At 42.7% G+C, this 10,665-nt stretch overlaps 1 protein-coding gene across 2 annotated transcripts in view; it reads left to right on the top strand.

Moving 5' to 3' along the window:
• Positions 1-1,022: 1,022 nt before the first annotated feature.
• The window catches only part of LOC119962631 (zinc finger and BTB domain-containing protein 7C), a 385,982-nt gene continuing 376,339 nt past the window's right edge, over positions 1,023-10,665 (top strand). For both annotated transcript variants that reach the window (XM_038790488.1, XM_038790489.1), the window contains exon 1: positions 1,023-2,015. The gene's annotated coding sequence lies outside the window, so the exon portion shown is untranslated. The remainder of the gene's footprint in view (positions 2,016-10,665) is intronic.

The following is a 10,665-nucleotide window of genomic DNA, read 5'->3' as shown; positions in this document are numbered from 1 at the left end:
TCTGTCGTGCCAGGCAGGCTTTCTCTGGTGTCTGGAGCTTCAAACACTGTAGATGGTGTTTCAATGTTCCATTTTGCTCTGCCCTCTGTGTGCCTCTGCCTGATTTGCCTTGACATTTTTAGAGGTATGATGAAATGCGTTCTTCCAATATTTATCAATATTTCTATACTTTCTTCCATTATAAAAAATGTAATTATCAATGTAATTGTAATTATCCCTCAATTATCTTTTCCCTGATTCCCATTTCAAGTGCTTTGTACTTGCTTCAAAACTGTTAAATCTCTCAGTTTTTCCAGTTTTACTGGCAGTTCATCGACCCGAAACGGTAATTGTTTCTCCCTCCACAGATGCGGCCTGGTCTGCTGAATATTTGGGGGGGGGGGGGGTATTTACATTTTCAGCGTGGGTAGCTGTTTATTTTTTTATATATTTTCAATTCACGTGTCCCTTTTCATCCGTGGACTGCACCCCGATCAGCCACAAATCACAGCATCAAAAGGCCCACCCAGGACAGTTCAAGGCTGGGGACCGCTTTGCCCATGCGATGCATTCATTCTCTTTCTTCATTTTCGTTCTTGAAGCTGTCAATCTGTGGAGGAGCTGACCCTCCGGGGCTTCTCACGGGCAGTTTACCCCCGCCTTCACTCGACGTCCATTGGCGAAATCTGCCGGCGAGCAACGCCGAGGCCGCCCTCGCGCCGCCCTCCTTCCCGATCTGCGTCAATCATCGCCTTCGCGTCACAGGGTGAGGCGGAGCGGCGGCCGTGGGGGGCGCGCGTGCGCGTGCGGGCGGGGGGCAGCAGTTCATGAAAGCGCCTCCCTCCCCGCTCGCTCGCTCGCTCGCCTCCTCTGATTGGCGGCTGCCTGCCGCCTTCCAAGTGACGGTTGGAAAGGGGCGGGGGGTGGAGCGCGCACGCGGGGCTTGATGCCGATTGGCCGCCAGTGCCGTCCATCAAAAGCACCCCAGACGGCTGCCCTCCTCCTCCCCTCCCCTCTGCTCTGCCCTGTCTGTGGCTGGGGAAGTTAGGCTGTTACGTGAGTGGAAGGGCAATATCCCTATGGATATATTTTCCCGTTTTTTTTTCTAAGGTTGGGTGGGGTTTACTCCCTCCCTTACCAACTACATATTTTATAATTACAGGAGATGGGAGGGAAGAGGAGGCACACATATCCATCCGGGCTCCTGATTCACTGACACACCATCACCAAGGGATTGTGGACTGATAGAGGGAAGAGACATTTAAAAGAGAGAAAAAAAAGATCTGAAGGGGAAATTAAATAACAGCAGTTGACAGTGATTGGAGAGGACACAACAGGTACTGTCTCTCTGTGAGCGCTTCTTCTGTGGGAACATTGTTGCTGTGCTTGTTGATAAACTTCTGTTGTCAGGGATGGAAGGGGTCATGTTTGGTTTATTTTTCATTTTTGGTGGATTAAAGGGACTACATTTTTAAAATTGAAGCTGACAGTTGGATAGATCAGGTGTCGTTTTGAGATGGAGAATCGTCCTTTTCAGGGGGCTTGTCAGGTGGTCGTGCGTGCCTGAAAGAAGGGAAGATGCCATTCTGTAGTCTGCAAGACGGGCTATGAGGGAGTTTGCCCAGGTATTTGCTCTGATAGAAATGGCTGATGAGTTATGAATTATAGAATTATTGCTTAATCTCGGCGATATAAGAGTTTGTTAGTGTTTCGTGTTCGTGTTCGGGTTTTGCTATCGTATTCTTCAGTGATCTATGAGATTGAGGGAGCTTGTCAATGGTTGTACATAAAGGAGGCTGCCAGGTGTGGGTGTATCACAAGGTCCTCCAGTAATGCAAATGACGAAGTTCAGGAATATTCTACATGAAACTTGTGATTGCTGACCAGAGCGATGAAAGGGGGTTCTGTCCTTTATGGTCAGCTCGACCAAAAGGTCCTTGTCAGCAGAAGGAAGCAATCCCAACCATAACGGAGTAGCGTCGTGGTAAAAGGCAATCAACATCTAACTGCCTTCTCGATGGAGAGAGCAGGGGCAGGTCAGTTGTTTCTTACTGTGCAAGTCAATGTTCTCAACTATCTGTTGAAGTCAAAATGCCGCTTGCATCTTTTGGACAATAACTTGGAATCTGCACTATGATTAAGTAATGCCAGAATTTCAAACTTTGGTGAAAGATTAAATTACATTTAAGTAAATATGCATATTAAATACTACATTGTGTGTAAGACAGTTCCTACTGAAGTTAGTGCACATGGCCAAACTGATGACACTGTAGCCATGCCCTGTGGCTCGTCAGCGATTTCTCCATCAGGGGTTTTTCAATTAGCAGAACTTTAAAGAATGATTAAGAAACCAGATGCTATATATTTGATTAATTTATTGAATATATTGGAATGGGTGTCAGGATTTTACAAGATGCGAATGAATGATAAATGTAAAAGTTGTTTTTTGAGGCTGATGGGAACGCATATAGAAAGCCCTGTATTAGCAAGGATCAAATGGAGGATTAAATGAATGATGATGGGTGTACATAAACTACACTAAGGTGCAGGAACTGTGTAGCTGGTTACTTTTATGGTAAATTGCATAAGCAACTTTATAAGGAATAGGTTTTTTATGAAGTGGAATGGAGAAAAAAAACCCATGCACTATTTCAATGATGTAGTTGGAATTACTTTAATGTTTTAAGGTTCATTTAGCACAATCTCAGATTGGTGTGGCAGAAGAGCTCATTCTAATTGGTAGAGGCTTGTCACGAAGAATGCACTCTGAGTCCACTTGTCAACCAATCGGCATTCTCTTCTCATATAATATGAATTGTTGTCTTCCCCTTTTACTGGTATTCTTGTAAAGTGTCCTGATGGGTGCAAGATTAAAAGCTTCAACATGTCTCTTCTTTTCAGCAATACTAAAGTTCTGTCCGACCAAATGACTATAAACAGAAGGAATAGGAGCAAGGGTAGACCATACCCCTCAAGCCTGTTTCTCAATTCCATGTGAACATGACCATCTTTTGTTTCAACTCCCACTTTCCTGTCCATTCCTGATATCACTTAATTCCCTGAGAGACCAAAAAATCTGATTGTCCAAGACTGACTGCATTGGAATGTCAGCCTAGATTTTTGTGCTCAAGGTTCTGGAGTGGGACTTGAACCCACATTCTCCTGACATATAGGTGAGAGTGCTTTCAACAAAGCCAAAGCTGATACCGTCTAATATTAAATATGTTGCCTTGGATATATGGAAAATATATTTAGCAAACTATTGGGATTAAAAGCAGGCTATTTATCATGGTCTGAAAACCTGCACCATAGGATCTTGAAGGAAATGGCAGTAGAGATAGTGGAGGCATTGCTCATAATATTCCAAAATTTCCAGGATTCTGCAAATGTTACAGTGGATTGAAAAAAGGCTAATCTACCCCCCCTGTTCAAAAAGGAAGGAAGTCAGAAAGTAAGAGATTATAGACCAGTTAGTTTAATGTCTGTTGGTGAGAATCTGTTGGAATCCATTATTAAGGAAGTAGTAATGGGACATTTGAAAAGTCAAAACACAATCAATCAGAGTCAGCGTGGTTTTATGAAGGGTAACTAATTTGCTGGATTTCTTCAAAGATGTAACAAGGCGGCTGGATAATGGGAATCCTGTAGATGTAGTGTATTTGGACTTCCAGAAGGCATTTTGATAAGGTGGCACACAAAAAGGTAATACACAAGGTAAGATCCCAAAGAGTTGGGGTTAATACATTTGCTTGGATAGAGGATTGGCTAACCAACAGAAGACAGAGAGTGGGGATAAACAGATCTTTTTCTGGTTGGCAAGCTGTGACTAGTGGTGTGCCACAGGGTTGGGTCCTTGGCCCTAACTATTTACAATTTATATAAATGACATGGATTTAGGGATAGAATGCACTGTAGCTAAATTTGCAGATGACACTAAGATAGGTAGGAAAGCAAGTTGCAAGGAAATAAGACATTTACAAATGGATATGGATAGGTTAGGTGAGTGGGCCAAAATTGGCAGATGGAATTTAACACAGACAAGTGTGAGGTTATCCATTCTGGTTGGAGGAATAAAAAGGCAACTTATTATCTAAATGGAGAGAAACTTCTTAAAAGTTTGGTGCAGATGGGATCTGGGATTCCTCGTGCACAAATTGCAGAAAATTAGTATGCAGGTGCAGCAGGTAATAAGGAAGGCAAATGGAATTTTGACATTCATTGCAAATGGAATAGAATATAAAAGTAGGGAAGTGCTGTTGCAACTATAAAGGAAATTGCTGAGACCACATCTGTGCACAGTTTTTGTCCCCTTACTTGAGGAAAGATGTAAATGCATGAAAGATGGTTCAGCGAAAGTTCATTAGATTGATTCCAGGGATGAAGGGTTTGTCTCATGAAGAGAGATTGAGCAGTTTCGGCCTATACTCGCTGGAGTTTAGAAGAATCAGGATATCTAATTGAAGTATATAAGATTTAAAGGGGAGGGACGGGGTAGACATAGAGCAGATGTTTCCCCTTGTTGGACATTCTAGAACAAGAGGTCATAATTTAGACTAAGGGGTTACAGATTTAAAACAGAAATGAGGAGAAATTACTTCACTCAAATGCTTGTGAACCTGTGGAATTCTGTATCCCGGAGTGCAGTGGACACCGGAACACTAAACAAATTTAAGGAGGAGATGGCTGGGTTTTTAATTAGTAGTAGGATGAAGGTTTATGGGGTGTGGCAGGAAGTTGGAGATGAGGCCAAGGTGATATCAGTCGTGATCGTATTGAATGGTGGAGGAGGCTCGAGGGGCTGAATTTCTAACTCTTGCTCCTTATTCTCGTGTTCTTATGTTCCTATATAATTGAAGCAGCCACATTGAACAATCTCAAAAATTAAAAACATTTTGACATTAAAAAAGTGAAATACAGTAATACATCTTTGAACATATTTTCTTTGTATTGGAAGGGGCAATCTTTTTTATTTATATTGGCGAATATGCTCAGTTAGCTTCTGGTTGAAAATAACTTATGAAGCTGCATAGGTTACTATAAAGGGCATGGGAAATGAGAGGGTTGCATGATGGATTGATATGATGTACTCTTAAAAAAGAGGTGGCTGGAAAATTTCCACATGAGAATATGTTTACCTCGGAGCTATCTCTTTTTCCCATAATGATTTTCACCTATCGTTGACAAATTTATATTTTCTACAAATCAAAATTATTTAGATTTAAAGGGAAAATGATTGGTTAATATGATAACATTAAAATGGGAATGAAATTCTGCTGGAATACTGAGTTGCAACTGTGGCTAACAATTGGCTAAACAACAGAAGTTGGATTTGAGGCATTGTGGTTATTGTTAAGTGTTGCTTTTCAGAAAATCTGACTAAATGGTACAATACTTACATAATTACACTAACAAATATTTTTCTGGTTAATTTTAACATTTAACTGATGCCTATGTATGTTATACAGTAATATGTCTTACTAGGAATGGTTCTATGATACGTTTTCCCAAGAGCATGAGAGTCCCACGGCTCATGAAGGATGTAGGCATGACTTACAAAAGAAGCTTTTTCCCACAAATTCAAACTTGGTACTGTTATTTGATGAAGTGTCTGGTGAGCATCAGGATTTTGGTAGATTTCAGATGAGGCCAAATTTTTTTAATACTCTACATTGTTTCAGTCAGTGGTTCAAGGTATTTTGCACCGTCTACCTTCTTTCCTCTGTACACCATGAGTATAACGGATTAGTTGTATAATTAGATGGGTGAAAATGGCTATTATTTATATATATATATATATGATATATGTGTGTGTGTATATATTTAAAAAATGAGTTTACAACAAAAGTAAAGAGACAACAAAAATAGAACGACTAGGCAAAAAAGACATGTTAAAGGTAACCAGTTGGTTATCAAGCCAAAAAATATGTCATTTTAATTTGAGTATGCTTTGAAATTATTTTTGGTCCCAGATACTTTCTGCTTTATTGGAATTTTCTATGTGTGTTAATGTTGTTATTTGTTACCTCTTGTCAGACTAAATCCAAAAATCTATAAAATGAATTTGCTATGAGAGGCATGCATTCCATTGTAATTTCCTGTGAAAACCAGCCATTACAGGATATCTCATTATGAAAGTGTCCAGAATTTTTACCCTGCAGGTGGTATAAGTGATAAAACCTCCATTGTTATGGGTGCCACCAATTGATTGTAACTTCACATCCACATTTCAGAGAGTGTCTGGCGAAGCAATCATATCTATATTTGCCCCACAAATCATTCAAAATGTTTTCTAAAATAACATTTACAGTTTGTCAGGAACTGAAATTTCTAAGTACAAGGGATTTAAATTTAAAAAATGAAAATCATTAGTTTATCCATTAAATTGTCCTTAATACTGTCGCTAAATCTTGGCAGCACAGTAGCATAGTGGTTAGCACTATAACTTCACAGCACCAGGGTCCCAGTTTCGATTCCCGGCTTGGGTCATTGTCTGTGCGGAGTCTGCGCATTCTCCCTGTGTCTGCGTGGGTTTCCTGCTCCAGTTTCCTCCCACAAGTCCTGAAAGACATGGGGTGCGATTCTCCGCAAATGCGGAGAGTCGTGAAGGCTGCCGTGAAACTGGCCGTGTTTCACGGCAGCCTCCGCACCCCCTCCCGGGACCCGATTCTGCTCCCCGGTCGGGGCTAGCAGCGGGGCCCCGTGAACCTCGGCATCGCAGTCTTAGCGAACTTCGCTAAGCCCGCGCGCCAAGGGTAACGGCGGCTGACGCAAACGATGACGTCAGCCGCGCATGCGCGGATTGGACGGCTCCAATCCGCGCATGCGCGGATGACGTCATCATGCATATGCGTGAAACCCGCGCATGCGCGGGCCATTATGCCCCTCAGCCGACCCGCGGACTGATCCAGCGGGGCGGCGGAGGAACAAAGAGTGCGCGGGGTTCGGACCCGCTGCCCGCGATCGGTGCCCACCAATCGTGGGCCCATGCCACCCTTGGCACGGCCGTGGTACGGCTGTGCCAATCGGTGCTATGGTTCTCGAGAACGGCACTTTGCGGCCGTTTTCACGAACTGTAAGAGCAGGTGTGCTGGAGTTCGTGAAAATGGCCGCAAAGGCCTGGGAAATCGGCCCATCGGCTAAGGGAGAATCGCTGCTCGCCGTAAAAAACGGCGAGCACCGATTCGTGTCGTGGGGCGGCCGTGTGGGGGGGGGGGGAACAATAGCGGGAGGTCGGGAAAAATGTCGGGAAGGCCCTCCCGCTATTCTCCGACCCGTCGTGGGGGGCGGAGAATCGCGCCCATGCTATTAGGTAATTTGGACATTCTGAATTCTCCCTCTGTATACCCGAACAGGTGCCGGAATGTGGCGACTAGGGGCTTTTCACAGTAACTTCATTGCAGTGTTAATGTAAACCTATTTGTGACAATAAAGGTTATTATTATTATTATTACATTTCTATAGAAAACAAAGCCTCTAAGGAAAATAAATGGATAGGCAGGAGGCAAAGGGAGACAGGTTAAGGAAGACTCTGGTGTCTCATCACACACCTATGAAGAGAAATGATTGAAGATTTAAGTGACAATGGAACAAAGAGGAGGGAGGATGTGAGGTTTGAGCCAGCAATTATGGGTGGAGGAGATCATTAAGATCTACAAATTGTTTTGATATCATTGCTGCTGGTTTTTTAGTTCTAAGTGGAACTTGTTAATCACTGATTGCCTCACTTTCTGGGATTTCAATCTTCCTCACTGTGGTGAATGTATTCACCTAATGCATGTATGATACTGTAACCTATGACCTGGAAGTGGTGGTACGTGCTGCTTCCAGGTACTGCACTGTAACCCCGGTCTGGCTCCCCCTCTGGCTCCGCCCTCACCGGGGCCATATATAGACCGGCCGTCTGTGGGCGGCATTCATCTGTACAACCGACTCTGACTAGGCAAGTTCATGACTAATAAAGCCTAATGTTCACTCGCTCTCTCTACCTCTTGGTGAATTGAAGGTATATCACTCACCTTTCATATAATGGTGTCACCTTAACAAGTGCTCCAATTTGTATAGTTCAAATTATAATAATGTAAATTCACTCCAGCACCTTCTTACGTTTTTAAAAAACACGCTTGACTTGGTTCCTTCTGAGGCCTAATAGTTTTGACAAACTGCAAACTAGAGTTTCTGACCATGGTACTATTACAGGTACTGCTGCTGCTTGTAGCTACTCCTACTGGGAGATCGACTGTCATGGTATGTCACGTTCATCTGTCTGGAGCCATGCTCCCACATTCATTGTAGTTCATCTTCAACCACTCTGTGATGCCTGTTATCCAACTGTATCTTGGGCAATCCTTTCTGTTGACCTCCACTTCCCTCGCTAGAAGAGATTTCTGATCGCTTGCAGATAGCTCATTCTGAAAAGTGAGCAAACAGCAATGTTAAAATAATTGTTCTGAAAGTAGGAATCAAAGCCATTGCAGTTGAAATACCCCTGATTAGAATTCTCAGTTTTTTATTTACACTGCTTGTTTGAATGCTTTATCCAGCTGTTCGCTAATCAGTTAACTGCAGAAAATCTGGATATTAATGTCTTTCAATAAATGCTCACTTCTATTGTAATAAATGTAGCATATTCTGAGACTATCTGATTTTAGTTGATATTTATGAAGAACAGAATTGCAATTTCATTGCAGATAGTACACAGATGAACTCAAAACCCCATATATTACTTGAAACAACTATGTTGTTGTAAACAAGTATTTTCCGCCACTTTGGCTCTATGATTTTGCAAGCGGCTCTTCTGAAATCCATGCCACAATGCATCTTCAATGTGCTCCCTCATTAATCTCATTAAGCGACAAAGGGGAAATTTTGACTTTGGTTGCTCACGTAAAATGGTGCAATATCTGCTCAACCACCAGCTAAACACTCTTCCTGATTCACGTTGTCTTGAAAAGCCTATATTGCAAGTTTTGCAGCATCATTCAATCAGAATTATCTCCACAGTGTCACTGCTCCTTCATGCCCTCTGCCAAAATGAGAGCTGTTAGGCCAGGCACAAAGATGCTGAACAGGGTATTTTATTACTTGCATTTGTCTTTCAGCCAATGTGATTTGTTTTCAAACCATGTTTTTTTGCACTTAATGAAATGTAATAGAATTTGAGTTGGAATAGGCTACCATACATGAAAATGACGTGTGAGAAATAATTGGCACTGTACTTTGCTCGTTGAAATTTTCATTGTTGTGTGCTGGGAAGATTGTGTTTATAATGCTCATACCAAATTTGAATCAGACTAACCCATATAGAGTTTGTAAACAATGTTCAGAAATTGCTTGCTTTGTTGCTTTAATTATTTTATTTGAGCCACTGGGAACCGTCAATGAAATCTGTTCTAGTTTCTTGCATTGCTGCCTGTGGTGGATAGAAGCAGCTATTGCAACTTGTTACTTCATTGGATTTTGTTTTGTGCATTTGCAACATGTTTATTTAAATTTGTTCATGGGATGTGGGAATTGCTGTATAGGTCAGAATTTATTACCCATTCCTTTTTGCCCTTGAGAAGGTGGTAATGAGCTGCCTTCTTGAACCCGGGGTTTGGAACCTGTTGTCCTGCCTCTGTTCAGGTCGACCAAGATTTTCAGGAGGGCGAGTTGAAACGCAGGACTGCAAACCTGCCTAAATTCGTGTTGTGTTTAATTAAGCTTGTTAAAGGATTTTTGAAAGCACGTCTTTCTGAAGTGTTTCTGATTTGGTGGAGGTGCCTAAGATTTAGGAGCTGCCTGCTGAAGGCAGGCATGAATTAAGTTGTGAGCAAGTCAGGTGACCTGTAAACTTCTGGAACTTAAGTCTAAATGCTAATCATAAGTGAAAGGACTTATTCTTTTGAAGTAAAAGTTGCAATAGCCCATCACCGAGAGAGGAGTTAGCATTAAGAACTTTGTTTGTTCACAGGGTTGTCATTCTCCTGGTATTACATGAGCATCAAAGCAGTGAGTGGGGATGTTTCAACTCCAACTGAGCACCAGCAAGAGAGAATGTGGAAGTGGGTACTACACAAAGAAATTGAGACCAATGGTAATGAGGAGCAGCAGCCTGCACAGGAAGGACAGAGCTCTGGGCATCAAGAGACCAGAAAAGAAAGACAAGGGGCATGAAGGGGAAGGAGACACCACCCTACAGTGCAGACAGTCATGACTGAGAACCAGTGCGGAAAGAGACTGCAACTCTCTCGGTGGATCACGGATATCTGTGCCCTCAACAGTGTGGCCCTCAGTTTGTACCATTGATTGCTATGCGCGGCCAGTAGCAGTCAAGGTAATTTAGCCTTGAATTCTTTCATCACTGGACCTTTTCAGGGATCAGCTGTGGGTCTCATTGGCATTCCATAGGCAGCCGCTCACCAGTGCTTTGTCCAGGTGACAGGTGCTCTCTTTAGCAAGGCTGAACAGCACATCAGATTCACAACTGATGGGACACTGGGTGCAATGCTGGACCAGTTAGGCAGTGTCCTCCAATATCCTCCTGTATGAGTTCTTGGTCGTTGCGGTGGTCTGTAATATTCTACATTACATTGTCCTTCAGATATATGTGGACCTTGACAATAGTGAGGCCCAGAAAGGGGACCGCTCCTCGGGGGAAGAGCAGGAAGTAAAAAGGAGAAGAGGAGGCATTGGAGGCAGAGGGACATG

The sequence above is a fragment of the Scyliorhinus canicula genome, chromosome 3 (genome assembly GCF_902713615.1).
Source record: "Scyliorhinus canicula chromosome 3, sScyCan1.1, whole genome shotgun sequence".
Taxonomy (NCBI): domain Eukaryota; kingdom Metazoa; phylum Chordata; class Chondrichthyes; order Carcharhiniformes; family Scyliorhinidae; genus Scyliorhinus; species Scyliorhinus canicula.
The sequence above is the reverse complement of the archived record's forward strand: the minus strand, read 5'-3'. Positions and strand labels throughout refer to the sequence as shown.